The sequence below is a fragment of the Felis catus genome, chromosome B3 (assembly GCF_018350175.1).
Source record: "Felis catus isolate Fca126 chromosome B3, F.catus_Fca126_mat1.0, whole genome shotgun sequence".
Taxonomy (NCBI): domain Eukaryota; kingdom Metazoa; phylum Chordata; class Mammalia; order Carnivora; family Felidae; genus Felis; species Felis catus.
Genome location: NC_058373.1, coordinates 103,927,828 through 103,940,603, shown reverse-complemented (window position 1 = coordinate 103,940,603; position 12,776 = coordinate 103,927,828). Strand labels below are relative to the sequence as shown.

At 41.2% G+C, this 12,776-nt stretch overlaps 1 long non-coding RNA gene and 1 other non-coding gene across 7 annotated transcripts in view; both read right to left on the bottom strand.

Moving 5' to 3' along the window:
• LOC111560878 overlaps positions 1-12,776 on the bottom strand; it is a 214,076-nt gene that overhangs the window by 104,019 nt on the left and 97,281 nt on the right. The window lies entirely within an intron of this gene.
• Positions 3,736-3,840, bottom strand: LOC111561056. Its single transcript, XR_002743426.1, has one exon. It is a non-coding gene; the product is annotated as a U6 spliceosomal RNA (small nuclear RNA).

Here is a 12,776-nt window from a genome sequence, read left to right as displayed (position 1 = left end):
GAGGGGGCGGGCAGAGAGAGATGAAAAGAGAGAATCCCAAGCAGGTTCTGCCCTGGGCTTAATCTTATGAACCCTGAGATCATGACCTGAGCCAAAATCAAGAGTCTGACGCCCACTAAGCCAGGAACCCTTCCTTTGTTTTAAAGAGTTCCCTTATGGGGCGCCTGGGTGGCGCAGTCGGTTAAGCGTCCGACTTCAGCCAGGTCACGATCTCGCGGTCCGGGAGTTCGAGCCCTGCGTCGGGCTCTGGGCTGATGGCTCAGAGCCTGGCGCCTGTTTCCGATTCTGTGTCTCCCTCTCTCTCTGCCCCTCCCCCGTTCATGCTCTGTCTCTCTCTCTCTGTCCCAAAAATAAATAAACGTTGAAAAAAAAAATAAATAAAGAGTTCCCTTATAAGGTAGCTTAGAAAAAGTGAAATGTAGTGAAACTTCTCCTTGAGGCATAGTACTATCTCTCTCTGTTTCACTGTCTCTCTCTCTCTCTTTACGTGAGCTCTACACCCAACGCAGGACTCAAACTCCACCCCAAGATCAAGAGTCCAGGCTCTACCCACTAAGCCAGCCAGGCACCCCAGCAGGGCACTCTTTAAATAAACTTGCCATCAAAACATTTAAAAATCAAGAGTTCAGTAATGTTTTGTTTTGTTTACATAATACGGATTTTTATGAGAAAAACAAATGCTTTCTGTCACACGGCTACAGAACTGTAGAATTTTCAGTTGACAAAAGTATGGGGTTTTTGTGTCAATGTTTTCCATAAGAATCACGGAAAATGAGCTGAAATCTGGAAGAATAACAGAATGAAAGGAAAATATTTCTCATTCTTCTGATTGTTAGCTTAAAGAGAAAATTGAGGCTACCTCAATTTTTTACCTCAAGTGCTTATTGTCCAAAATGCCTGACACTTTGTCCTGGGGCAAAACTCACCAACCCTTCTTACCCACTACCTTACCTGTGGCGGAACCAACGTTTTGTCTGTTGATGTCAACTCAGTAAGACTTGAGTGTGGAGGGAACTCTTTAGGGAATGTGGATAAATTATATAAAATAAAGGTATGTATGTACATACAGTGGAATATTATCTGGTCTTAAAAAGGAAGGAAATTCTCATACACACAACATGGATGAAGCTTAGAGAAATGATGCTGAGTATCAGACACAAAAGGCCACATATTGTACAATTCCACTTAAATGGGGTACAGAGTGCTCAAATTCACAGAGACAGAAAGTAGAATTGTAGTCACCAAAGGCTGGGGGAGAGGAGAAGGGAGAATTATTATTTAATGAATGTGGTTTTGGCTCGGGAAGATGAAAATTCCCAAAGATGGATGATAGTGATTCATATCAATGTGAATATATTAACACCACCGAACGATACACCTAAAAGTGGCCAAAGTGGTTAAGTTTTATGTTATATATAGTTATATATATTTGACCACAATAAAAACAAAATAAAATAACAATAAAAGTATCTACAACTATATTTTTAAAACCAAAGGAAACTGATTTTGACTCATTATAATATAAAGTAACTAAAAGACTGGGGTGCCTGGGTGGCTCAGTCGGTTAAGCGTCCCACTTCAGTTCAGGTCATGATCTCGCAGTCCAGGAGTTCGAGCCCCCGCGTAGGGCTCTGTACTGACTGCTCAGAGCCTGGAGCCTGCTTCAGACTCTGTGTCTCCCTCTCTCTGCCCCTTTCCCGCTCATGCTCTGTCTCTCTCTCAAAAATAAATAAACATTAAAAAACAAATTTAAAGTAACAAAAGATAGATTTTTTTCTCATGAAAACATTGTTAAGCTCAAAAAAAAATACATTTATTTTATTTTTTACAGTTTATTTATTTATTTTGAGAGAGAGAGCAGGAAAGAGGCAGAGAGAGAGGGAAAGGAAGAATCCCAAGCAGGCTCTGCACTGTCAGCCAGAGCCAGACACAGAGTTCAAACTCAACGAACTGTGAGATCATGACCTGAGCCAAAATCAAGAGTCAGATGCTTAACCGACTGAGCCACCCAGGTGCTCTAAATACATTTATTTTCAATGGTCATTAACATCTTGGCCCCAAATTCACTTGACGGAAAAGAAAACTGGATAGGAGAGTTAATAAGAAAATGCCATCTGAGTGTGAGTTAAAAAGGAAAACAATGATGACAGATACCTCACATGTTCAAGAATAATGCACTGGGTGGACCTGGAAGCTTTGGAGAAATTAGACTGGAATTTGACGGGAGCTACATCATCTTTTTTTTTTTTTTTTTAATCATTAAGTTAAAATGTTTATTTTGGTCATTAGGAAAAATTAAAGGTAGAAACACCGAAAAGGAGACTTTTTTTTTTTAAACATGGAGATTGTTAAGGTGAGGATAGAAAAGTAAATGATATTAATGCGTTAGCGTTCTGTTTTCTTGGCCTAAAATTATTCCACATGTGAAAAGATTCCCAACTCTGTCAATAACTATAGGAAATTGATGATGGCTCAGCAGCCCCCCTCCCCTGCTCACCACCCCCACAAAAAATAAAATAAAATCTGAGCAAGTTGCTACACAGTGTTCTCAGCGGCTTTGTTACTCTGAGAAATGCAGAGGGTCGGCGGAAATTATCTTGTAATGAGCAATCCATCTGGCTGCACCTAAAAATGGAATAAAAATGCCACCCTTGACTTTTCCATGGTAGTAAATTAAAGCCTAATGTATAGTTCTAATTGCTAACATTTTCTCTCTAATTATGGTTCAGTTTGGCTAGGATTTCCGACAATCCCCTTGTTCCCCTAAAGCAAACACCAGAGAATGTTCTAACCCCACTGGTGGCATTTATTAATAACCCCCTTGACAGAAGAAAAAAAAATCATGATTCTATATTAGAAGGGAAAAGATTTTCCTAGAGAAAGCTAATTGATAAAAAAAAAAAAAACTATTCAGACACTATAGAGGAATTAATTTTAGAGAGGGGGAAAAATACAATAGTGTCAAATAAAAACAGGCTCATGCATAGGATAATGCTGCCTGGGCACTGTTTGGGGTACCGGCTAGGGAAAAACAACTTGATAAATGTGTGAAAAAATATCCATGCATACTCATACACTCGGATGAAGAGATGAGAGGAAGAGAGCTCTCTTGTGAAGGATTCTTACTTTATGCCTCCATGAAAGAGATAAGATGTGATAAGTTGGTTTCTATAGATGGCAAATACAAACACACACGTACAAAATGGTTGGGAATGTTTCCACGTTCTTCTATTTAATCTCTTTCTTTCTTATTAAAAAAAAAAAGCATTACTCCTTTTAAACTAATGTACAAATACATGCTAAATACAAATCAGTATTTATCTATAGGTCTAGGTCTCATCAAACAGTATACAGCGTTCTGAGTGACAATTAATAATTCAGAAATACTAAACAAAAGTAAGATTTCTGATATACTGAGAGGAGGCACGGTAGAAAAAAAGAAATGCGCTGCAAGAGATTATTCCCGAAAGCTACACTCCAAAGTACGCCAGGAGAAAATAGAAATACAAGTTTACAAAGCAAAGCAGAGGTGACCAAGGGCAAGGAGGGGGTGGGGGCAGGGGGGTGGGGGTGAGAAGGGGTGGAAGCGGTGGCCCCTGGTACAAACACCCCTAATGCACAGTCTACACAGAGTGCAAACCCAGTGTCAAAACCAACTGAAATCTCATCTGCCTTTCAGTGTCATCATGCACTGCCCGTTCCAAATGATATCAGGAGTAAAATGCTTCTCTCTGCAAAAATCCTGTTTGTCTTAAGTTCTAAGCAATTTCTTGCGCAGAGGCCATGCTAATCTTCTCTGTATTGTTCCAATTTTAGTATATGTGCTGCCGAAGCGAGCACAAGTTCTAAGCAATTTCTGAGGTTACTGTCAACTTTTAATTATGTGTACATTTCAAGTTAGCACATTTTTGTTTCTTTTTTTTTTTTAATTTTTTTTAACGTTTATTTATTTTTGAGACAGGGAGAGACAGCATGAACAGGGGAGGGTCAGAGAGAGAGGAGACACAGAATCTGAAACAGGTTCCAGGCTCTGAGCTGTCAGCACAGAGACCGACGCGGGGCTCGAACTCACGGACCGCAAGATCATGACCTGAACCGAAGTCGGACGCTTAACCGACTGAGCCACCCAGGCGCCCCGCATTTTTGTTTCTTAGGCCTTATAATCACTGCACGTTCCATGGAACTTAATTTGGGAAACTACCAGGAGCACTGTCCCAGACCCACACAGACTCAGCCTCACATGTTTGTTACTGCCACAGACAAATACGTAAGTACAATATTTCCTCTTTTGTCAAAAAATGCATTAATGTGTTTTAAAACTATTAATCCAGGGGCGGCTGGCTGGCTCAGTAGGAGGAGCACACAGCTCTTGATCTCGGGGTCATGAGTTCGAGCCCCATGTTGGGTGTAGAGATCACTTAAATAAATAGAAACTTTTTAAAAAAATTATTAAAAAGATACATAAAACTATTAATCCATTTTTCATTTTTGTATTGTAATCTCTATTGTATTCATAATCATTTTTCCTTTACTTGTACAACTATAAACACAAAGTATGATAAAAAATATTCAGTGTCTTCATTTCTTTTCTGGACATTATTATTATTATTTGCTTCATTTCATAATTTTTACAAAACATAATTTTGTTGTGTAAGACAAGAAAAGTATGAACAAGTGATCTGCTCCAGGTATCAAATATGCTATGTGCTCTACTAAAGCAAAGAAAATAAATTATATCATCTGAATGATTGGAAGATAAGGTCTTCTGCTTAAATAATCTAGCTAATGGCTTTCTAATAGATTGTCAATTCTCATAAAATGATAATGAAAAGCAAAAAACAAATAAAACTAGATTGTGTCCAAATGATTCTTTCTTTGATAAATAGAAAGGTCTTTCACTGACAAATTATTACTGTGATCAGTGATCACATCAATTGTTGTATATGTATGCAGAAATGTTCACAAGTAGAAGCATTAGGTAATACAATGATAGTAGAGAATTAAGAAGTTAAAAAGAAGGCTTTTAGTGAATGCTGTTTAATTCACACTTCCATCTCTCAAAGACTATAAAAGTTGTCTTCAGTTTACTGTGATCAATCTCAAAATTTTCATGACCCTGACATGTCATTTCAAAGAGTACTTTTTATTTAAAAAGAAAGAAAGAAAGAAAGAAAGAAAGAAAGAAAGAGAAAGAAAGGGAACGAAACAAGGAAAGAAAGAAAGAGAAAGAAAGAAGGAAAGAAGGAAAGAAGGAAAGAAAGAAAGAAAGAAAGAAAAAGAAAGAAAGAAAACGAAAAGAAAAAAAGAATTGTCACATTTACCATTGTCCTCACTGCGATTTATGTTTCAGGAACTAACTGATATTTTAGGTCTTTCGTAATACAGAAAACTCGGTCCCTCCAAATCAGCTGATTACATAAATTCTTTTGCAACTCTTTGTGGATCCATGCCATGATGAGGATTCCTGGAACACTCACGGATAAGTCTGTGAGGCAAAATAACTCCAACGAGAAATTACAGACGATTTGATGGAAAGATGTCAGCGGTCTGCCATTCAGATCGCTTTGAATTTACTTTTCAGATGTTGCTGCAAGCCAATTACTACTGGTCAAGTGTAAGCTGTGGACCTGGGTCAGGTTTTCACAAGGGCTTCTATTTTCTACCCCAGTAGCCTCAGGCACAAATAGGCACCTACAGATTCATTTGGGCATCAATGGAGTGGCATAAAGCTCAGTATTCATGCTGAAGCTGCATTAGCTACACAAATCTGACATCCTGTCAACACATTGACCCAAATTTGTATATGCAAAGGTTTGCCTTAGCAACCTGGGCAGCTATGGAAGGGGATCTCCTCTGAAAGGAAGCCCACTCCTTGGGGGAGGAGATGCTTCCTCAAAACCCAGTCTTTATCAAATTTCTCACCTAAAGAGACATTCATTGCATTTCATCACGATTCACAACTTCCATAAATAGTACCACATGGTTTTCATTGCAACTGTTGCTGGCTAGGAAGAAAACAACAGCCTAAGCCAAAATAACAATCCCATCAGGCCCCAAACTAAGTAAGCGCTGTGGATCTAGGAAAAAGCACACGGTAGGTACTCATGAAGACAGGTGCCTATGAATAAACCTATTCAATAACAATATTGAATACAATTCAATAAACATAGTCACCTCGTTAGTCTACCATTAGTCACCATTAGACTACATGCATGTATGCATATGAAGTCAGACCATCATCAAAAGTCTAAGTGTGATAGATTCCAAGTGAGTGGTATAGAAAAGTAAGTGTTCGACATGTTCATAAAAAAAGAGAAATCTCTGCAGATTGGGGAGGTAGGTGGGCAGGTTTGCATGCTTTAAAATGAGTCTTGGATTCATTGGAACATTAAATTGGCCAGCGCACGGTATGAACTATAAAAGCTTTATGAAAAGTAAAAGTTTTGAGTGGACAATAGCAATGCCTCCTGACTATGTTAAAGCACGCTATCTTTCTATTTAATGCTAATACTTCTATGTTAAATCATATTCAGTTACTGGCCCCTGAGATTTCCAAGTAGTTTTCAGATCTTCTCTCATAAAGTGAATTATTCTGTATTTTCCACTCTAATCACGAATGATTACTCCACCCTCTTACTGGGCATAAAGTGACAATGTTCCTTTTGTGCCTTCCACAAGTGGAGCGTGCCTCTTCATCCATCGCCCTGAAGAGAAGGTTGACATGTTCCTCACTTCACTACTAAGTCAACGCCCCCCCCCCATCACCCTCCAACTTCAAAGTTGTGAAATCTGTGCCATCTTTTCTTGCCACCCTTCCCCCTGTCACCCCTGCCACTGACCACCCTCCGGCACTTTGCTCCAAGTGTCTCAATCCCACCCCCGCCATTCCTCAGTGACTCATGGGGCCTATTGATCTCTTCAATGTTAGTTACTTTTATCTATGGCTACTCCTTTCTCTTCTTTCCATTCACGTAAGGACTCCTAATTGTTTGTAATTTTTACTATGTTGTCCAGAAAACGCAACTGGGAGCCATTTGCCATCACCTCCAAGTTTAGAACTTCCGTGTGATTAAAAAATATTTTTTTTAAGGTTTACTTGTTTTGAGAAAGAGAGAAAGAGAGAGAGACAGAGTATGAGTGGGGGAGGGACAGAGAGAGAGGGAGACATGGAATCCGAAGCAGGCTCCAGGCTCTGAGCTGTCAGCTCAGAGCCCAGCAAGGGGCTCAAACTCATGGACCGAGGGATCTCATACCTGAATCCAAGTCAGACGCTTAACGGACTGAGCCACTCAGGCGCCCCTGTGTAATTTTTCATTAGTAACAACTTAGTAACTACTAAAATAAAACTAGTCAATATTAAAATAAAATTATTTTTTGCTGAGTACTAATACAATGGTTTTATTAGTGACTAATTAAATAGAATTCATTTTCATGTATGTCTAAAGCCATAAATTGGGGTCTCTGGCCACACTTAAGCTGCAGCACAGTGGATGACAGGAGAAGGAGGTGGGAGAGAGATGGGGTTTGAACTCAGAAGATCTGAGTTTCATTCCCAGGGCTACCACTTAATGGTACGGTGAACTTTGACAAATCATGTCTTAGTATTCGTATCTGTAAAGTAGGGATAATGAAAATATTAGCTCAGGATCACTGAATGCTATCAAAAGAGGAAACACACGTGACAGTAATTTATACATTTTAACAAATGGTAGTTGTGGTTATTTCACAATATTTGACTGAATAAAATTTAACATAGTGGCTAAAGCTATGGTCTCTAGGCCAGACTGCCTGGATTTAAGTACCATATCCCCCAGTTACTAGATTTGTGACCATGGGACTCCTTTAACTCCTCCAAGCCTTAGTTTCCTCCTCTGTAAAAAAGGACAGTACCGGGGCGCCTGGGTGGCTCAGTCGGTTAAGCATCCGACTTTAGCTCAGGTCACGATCTCGCGGTCTGTGAGTTCGAGCCCCGCGTCAGGCTCTGGGCTGATGGCTCAGAGCCTGGAGCCTGCTTCTGATTCTGTGTCTCCCTCTCTCTGCCCCTCCCCCGTTCATGCTCTGTATCTCTCTGTCCCAAAAATAAATAAACGATTAAAAAAAATAAATAAAAAAAAAGTACAGTACCTATTTAAAAGCGTGTTGTGAGGCTTAAATGAGATGCAGTGCAGAGCATTTATAGCACCATCTGGAAAACTGTAAAATACTGACAAATGTTCATTCATTCATTTACTCCGCAAACATTTATTGAGTGCCTACTCTATGCCAGACCTATTCTAGGACTAGGGGTACAGTACAGAATGCAAGAACAACAAAAAAGTCCTCACTCTCACGGTATATCTTAGCTGGGGTGGGGAAAGTTTTATTATAATTACAAATAATCAAATAAATATAATTGGAGGTGATACATGTTATGGCGAAAGAAAACAGGGCAATATGTCACAGGATGACTGAGAATCTCTGTTATTACTAATCAGAAGTGAGTTACTACTACAACGCGTATTACTACCTGACTCTTCCTTCTCTACACAGTTCAGGCACTTCTTAGGCATGAGCTCCACTTGTGCTTAGAGAGACGTAAACACTTTTAAGGCATTTCCCCTCCTAGCAACATGTAAGAACAATAAGATCCCCAAACAATATTGGAAATCTGAGCACCCTGTGATGAAGTTACAGTTTGTAGTCAGAGAGATGGACTAAGAACTCAACTTTAATTACACTTGAACCTACATAGGATTCTGAAAGTCAATGTTTTATATACGGAACTCCAATACTTTTCAAATCAACATATGGTCATTAAGCAATTACTGCAGGAATGTCCCTACAGGAGACATAAAGTGACCCAAGAAAATAATTCATGTCAATCAAGAAATTAATCATCAACTTCGGAAAAGATAGTACCATATTTAAAGTTAAATAACCAAGTTAAATAACCTAAAAGATTTTAATTACATTTCAAACGAACAATAAAAGGGGCACCTGGGTGGCTCAGTCAGTTAAGCATCTGATTTCAGCTCAGGTCATGATCTCACGGTCCGTGAGTTCGAGCCCCGCGTCAGGCTCTGTGCTGACAGCTCAGAGCGTGGAGCCTGATTCGGATTCTGTGTCTCCCTCCCTCCCTGCCCCTCCCCTGCTCATGCTCTGTCTCTCTCTGCCTCAAAAATAAATAAAAACATTAAAAAATATAACAATAAAAATCACTAACTACCAAACCAATCATTTGAATAGGTTAATTCAAAAGAGAGAATAACATCTTTAACTTAAGTAGGGAGGAAAAACTGACATTTGAAAAACTGTGAAGAAGAGAGTATTTCAAGCGGACAGAATAGTTTAAACACACGTCTGTTGACAGCTGAGCTGAGCGTTAACTACATTCCAAGTAGAATGAGTAAGGCTATTTGCCTACAGACGCATTCAGAAAAAGGCGGCATCAGAATCTCGAGGGGGAAAAAAACATGAATGAAATAAAAGTTCACATGCAGTAAAAATCTGCACCTTGAGAATGTTTATTTTGTCTGTCTATAATGGAAATAAAGAAAGGACATGAAAAGGAAAAGCAAGTCAAGCAGAAGGAGAGCAAAGGGAGAATATACTAAGAGATTAGATTCTTCTCTTTTTTTTTAATTTTTTTTTAACATTTATTTATTTTTGGGACAGAGAGAGACAGAGCATGAACAGGGGAGGGGCAGAGAGAGAGGGAGACACAGAATCGGAAACAGGCTCTAGGCTCCGAGCCATCAGCCCAGAGCCCGACGCGGGGCTCGAACCCACGGACCGCGAGATCGTGACCTGGCTGAAGTCGGACGCTTAACCGACTGCGCCACCCAGGCGCTCCAGAGAGTAGATTCTTCTACATCTTTTTTTTTAAGTTTATTTATTTATTTTGGGGGGGGGGGAGGGAGGAGAGGGGCAGAGAGAGGAGAGAGAGCGAATCCCAAGCATGGTCTGCAACAATAGCACAGAGCAAGACGTGGGGCTCGAGCTCACGAACCATGAGACAATGACCTGAGCCCAAGTCAGATGCTTAACTGATGGAGCCAGCCAGGCACCCCAAAACTCTTGTATACATCTTTTTAAGGATCTTTTTAATGTTTATTTTAGTTTTGAGAGAGAGACAGAGACAGAGTGTGAGTGGGGGAGGGGAAAAGAGAGAAAGAAGAAGACACAGAATCCAAAACAGGCTCCAGGCTCTGAGCTCTCAGCACAGAGCCCGACACAGGGCTCGAACTCATGAACCACGAGATCAACACCTGAGCCGAAGTTGGCGCTCCACCGACTGAGCCACCCAGAGGCCCCAAATTCTTGTACGTCTTAAGGTAGAATATTGTGTCGTCATAAAGCATCATTATGCAGACTTTGCAGAAACCTCAGGAAATGTTTGTGATATCGTGGCAAATGAACAAATCAAAACTTGCCATGTTTCTCTACTATCAACGCATGCTAACGAAGAAACTATTTACAAAGGCTATTAACAAAGGGTAAAGGGAAGCCAACAAGGGATGGCGTGGCGAGGGGCCACTGGGCTCTAACAGTGGAGAGCCAAGACCTGTTCTAGAGTTGAAGGAGCAGGGGCAGGGAGCGGGTGTGGGTTGTGGGAAGCTGGAAAGAGCTGTAGCATGGGAGGGGCTCAGCAGCAGAAGCTGTGGCCTTAGGTAGAGTAGGGCAGCCACTGCCAGAAGCAGAGAGGGTGCCAGAGACTTCTCCCTCCTCTGGCCCTGTGATCTCCCACTGATGCCTCCTATTCATAGTTCCCAAAGAGAAGCAAGGCCCGACAAGGAAGCCTGAATAATGTAGTTCACAGAGGTCAGCCTCCCCCTGCCTCCCAGACAAGGAAAGAGAAAGTGAAGAAAAGCAGAGAACTAGTGTGGAGGGGCAAATATGCGTGCATGTCTGTAAGTTGGTTAAGCATCTGACTTCGGCTCAGATCACAATCTCACGGTTCGTGAGTTCGAGCCCCGCGTGGGGCTCCCTGCTGTCAGTGCAGGGCCCACTTCAGATCTTCCGGCTCCCTCTCTCTCTGCCCCTCCCCTGCTAACACTGTCGCTCTCAAAAAGAAACAAACAGGGGCACCTGGGTGGCTCAGTCGGTTAAGCGTCCGACTTCGACTCAGGTCACGATCTTGCGGTCCGTGAGTTCGAGCCCCGCATCGGGCTCTGGGCTGATGGCTCGGAGCCTCCTGGAGCCTGCTTCCAATTCTGTGTCTCCCTCTCTCTCTGCCCCTCCCCCGTTCATGCTGTCTCTCTCTGTCTCAACAATAAATAAACGTTAAAAACATTTAAAAAAAAAGAAAGAAACATTTAAAAAATAATTTTAAAAAAACCTTTTAAACATTTTCATGGGCCCCTAAAATTACTGCTGTAGGCACTTGTGTCCACTGTGCCAAATGAAGAGGTAGGTCCTGGACCACAGAAGATCAGACATGAGAGGTTAACACCTGACCTGAATGGTGGAGTTCTAATAGAGAACAGAAAAGACATTCAAGAGAGTTCATGGAGGGCTTATGAACAAAGTTTATTTACCAGAGGCTGGAAAAAGCTGCGGAGGAGCTGTCTTTAGGAGGTACATGGCTTTGACTTGAGGGGCACCGCTGGCCTGGAATAACATAGCAGGGAAGAAGCCAGGATTATAAATAACAGGTCCTTGCTCTTCTCCTCTCTTCCCCACTGACTGAGCCCAACCAAAAGCCAAGGGCATGACCAGCGCTGATGCTGTTCACACATGCTCATTTCCCAGGGCAGAGCACTGTTGGAAGGGCAGATGTGCAGGACCCGTCGGAAGCTATGGACAGAGGTGGTCTCTCTAGCGTTGGCTTGGGCTAACCTCAGCCATGATTCTTGGTGTCAGAATCAAGGAGAGGGCTTGTTAAGCAAGATTGCTAACTCCCACAACCCAACCCACTCCCTGCCTGAGTTTCGGATTCAGTTGGTCTGGAAGTAGGTCTTAGAATTTGAGGTCCAAGAATTTGCTTCCCTAATAAGTTCCCAAGTGATGTTGATCTAAATAAAGAGAAGCTTTGAGAACGGCTGTCATAGTGTGTTCTCCATAGACCCTTCAACCATACATGTTATAATTGATTACCATGTATTCAAGCATCCAGAATAACACTCGATAACATAATAGGTACTGGGGGCATCCGGGTGGCTCAGTCAGTTAAGCATCCAACTCTTGAGACAGGCTCAGGTCATGATCTCAACGTTCCTGGAATTGAGCCCCTAGTCAGACTCTGCACTGACAACGTGGAGCCTGCTTAGGATTCTCTCTCTCTCTCTCTCTCTCTCTCTCTCTGCCCCTCCTCTGCTCAAGCTCGCTCGCTCTCTCTCTCAAAATAAATAAACATTTTTTAAATAACATAATAGGCACTGAATAAATATCTAATTAATAAATGAACAACTAACAAACTGATTAATTAATAAATGAACAACTAATAAAGTTTAAATAAAACTTTAAACAAAGCAAATTCTCCTGACTCAATCATCTATAAAGCACTCAACAATCCGTGACGTACATTGAGATGGTAGCCAGGCAAACACAACAGACCTGAAAGAACATCTATTCTGTTGAATAGCTGGCAGCATCTTCTAAGTCAGGGCTCTGTCCTGGACCCCTCCAAATCTTCTCAGAGATTGTCACAGAGGCCTATTTACTATGTTAACATATGCTTCAAATGTTGTATTCAGCATGAACAGCATAGTGAACAACTCCATCTACTAAGGTGTTTCCTTAGTATATTAAAAATAATCATTCATCCATCAAATACTAAGGTACAGGGCTAAGGGTCA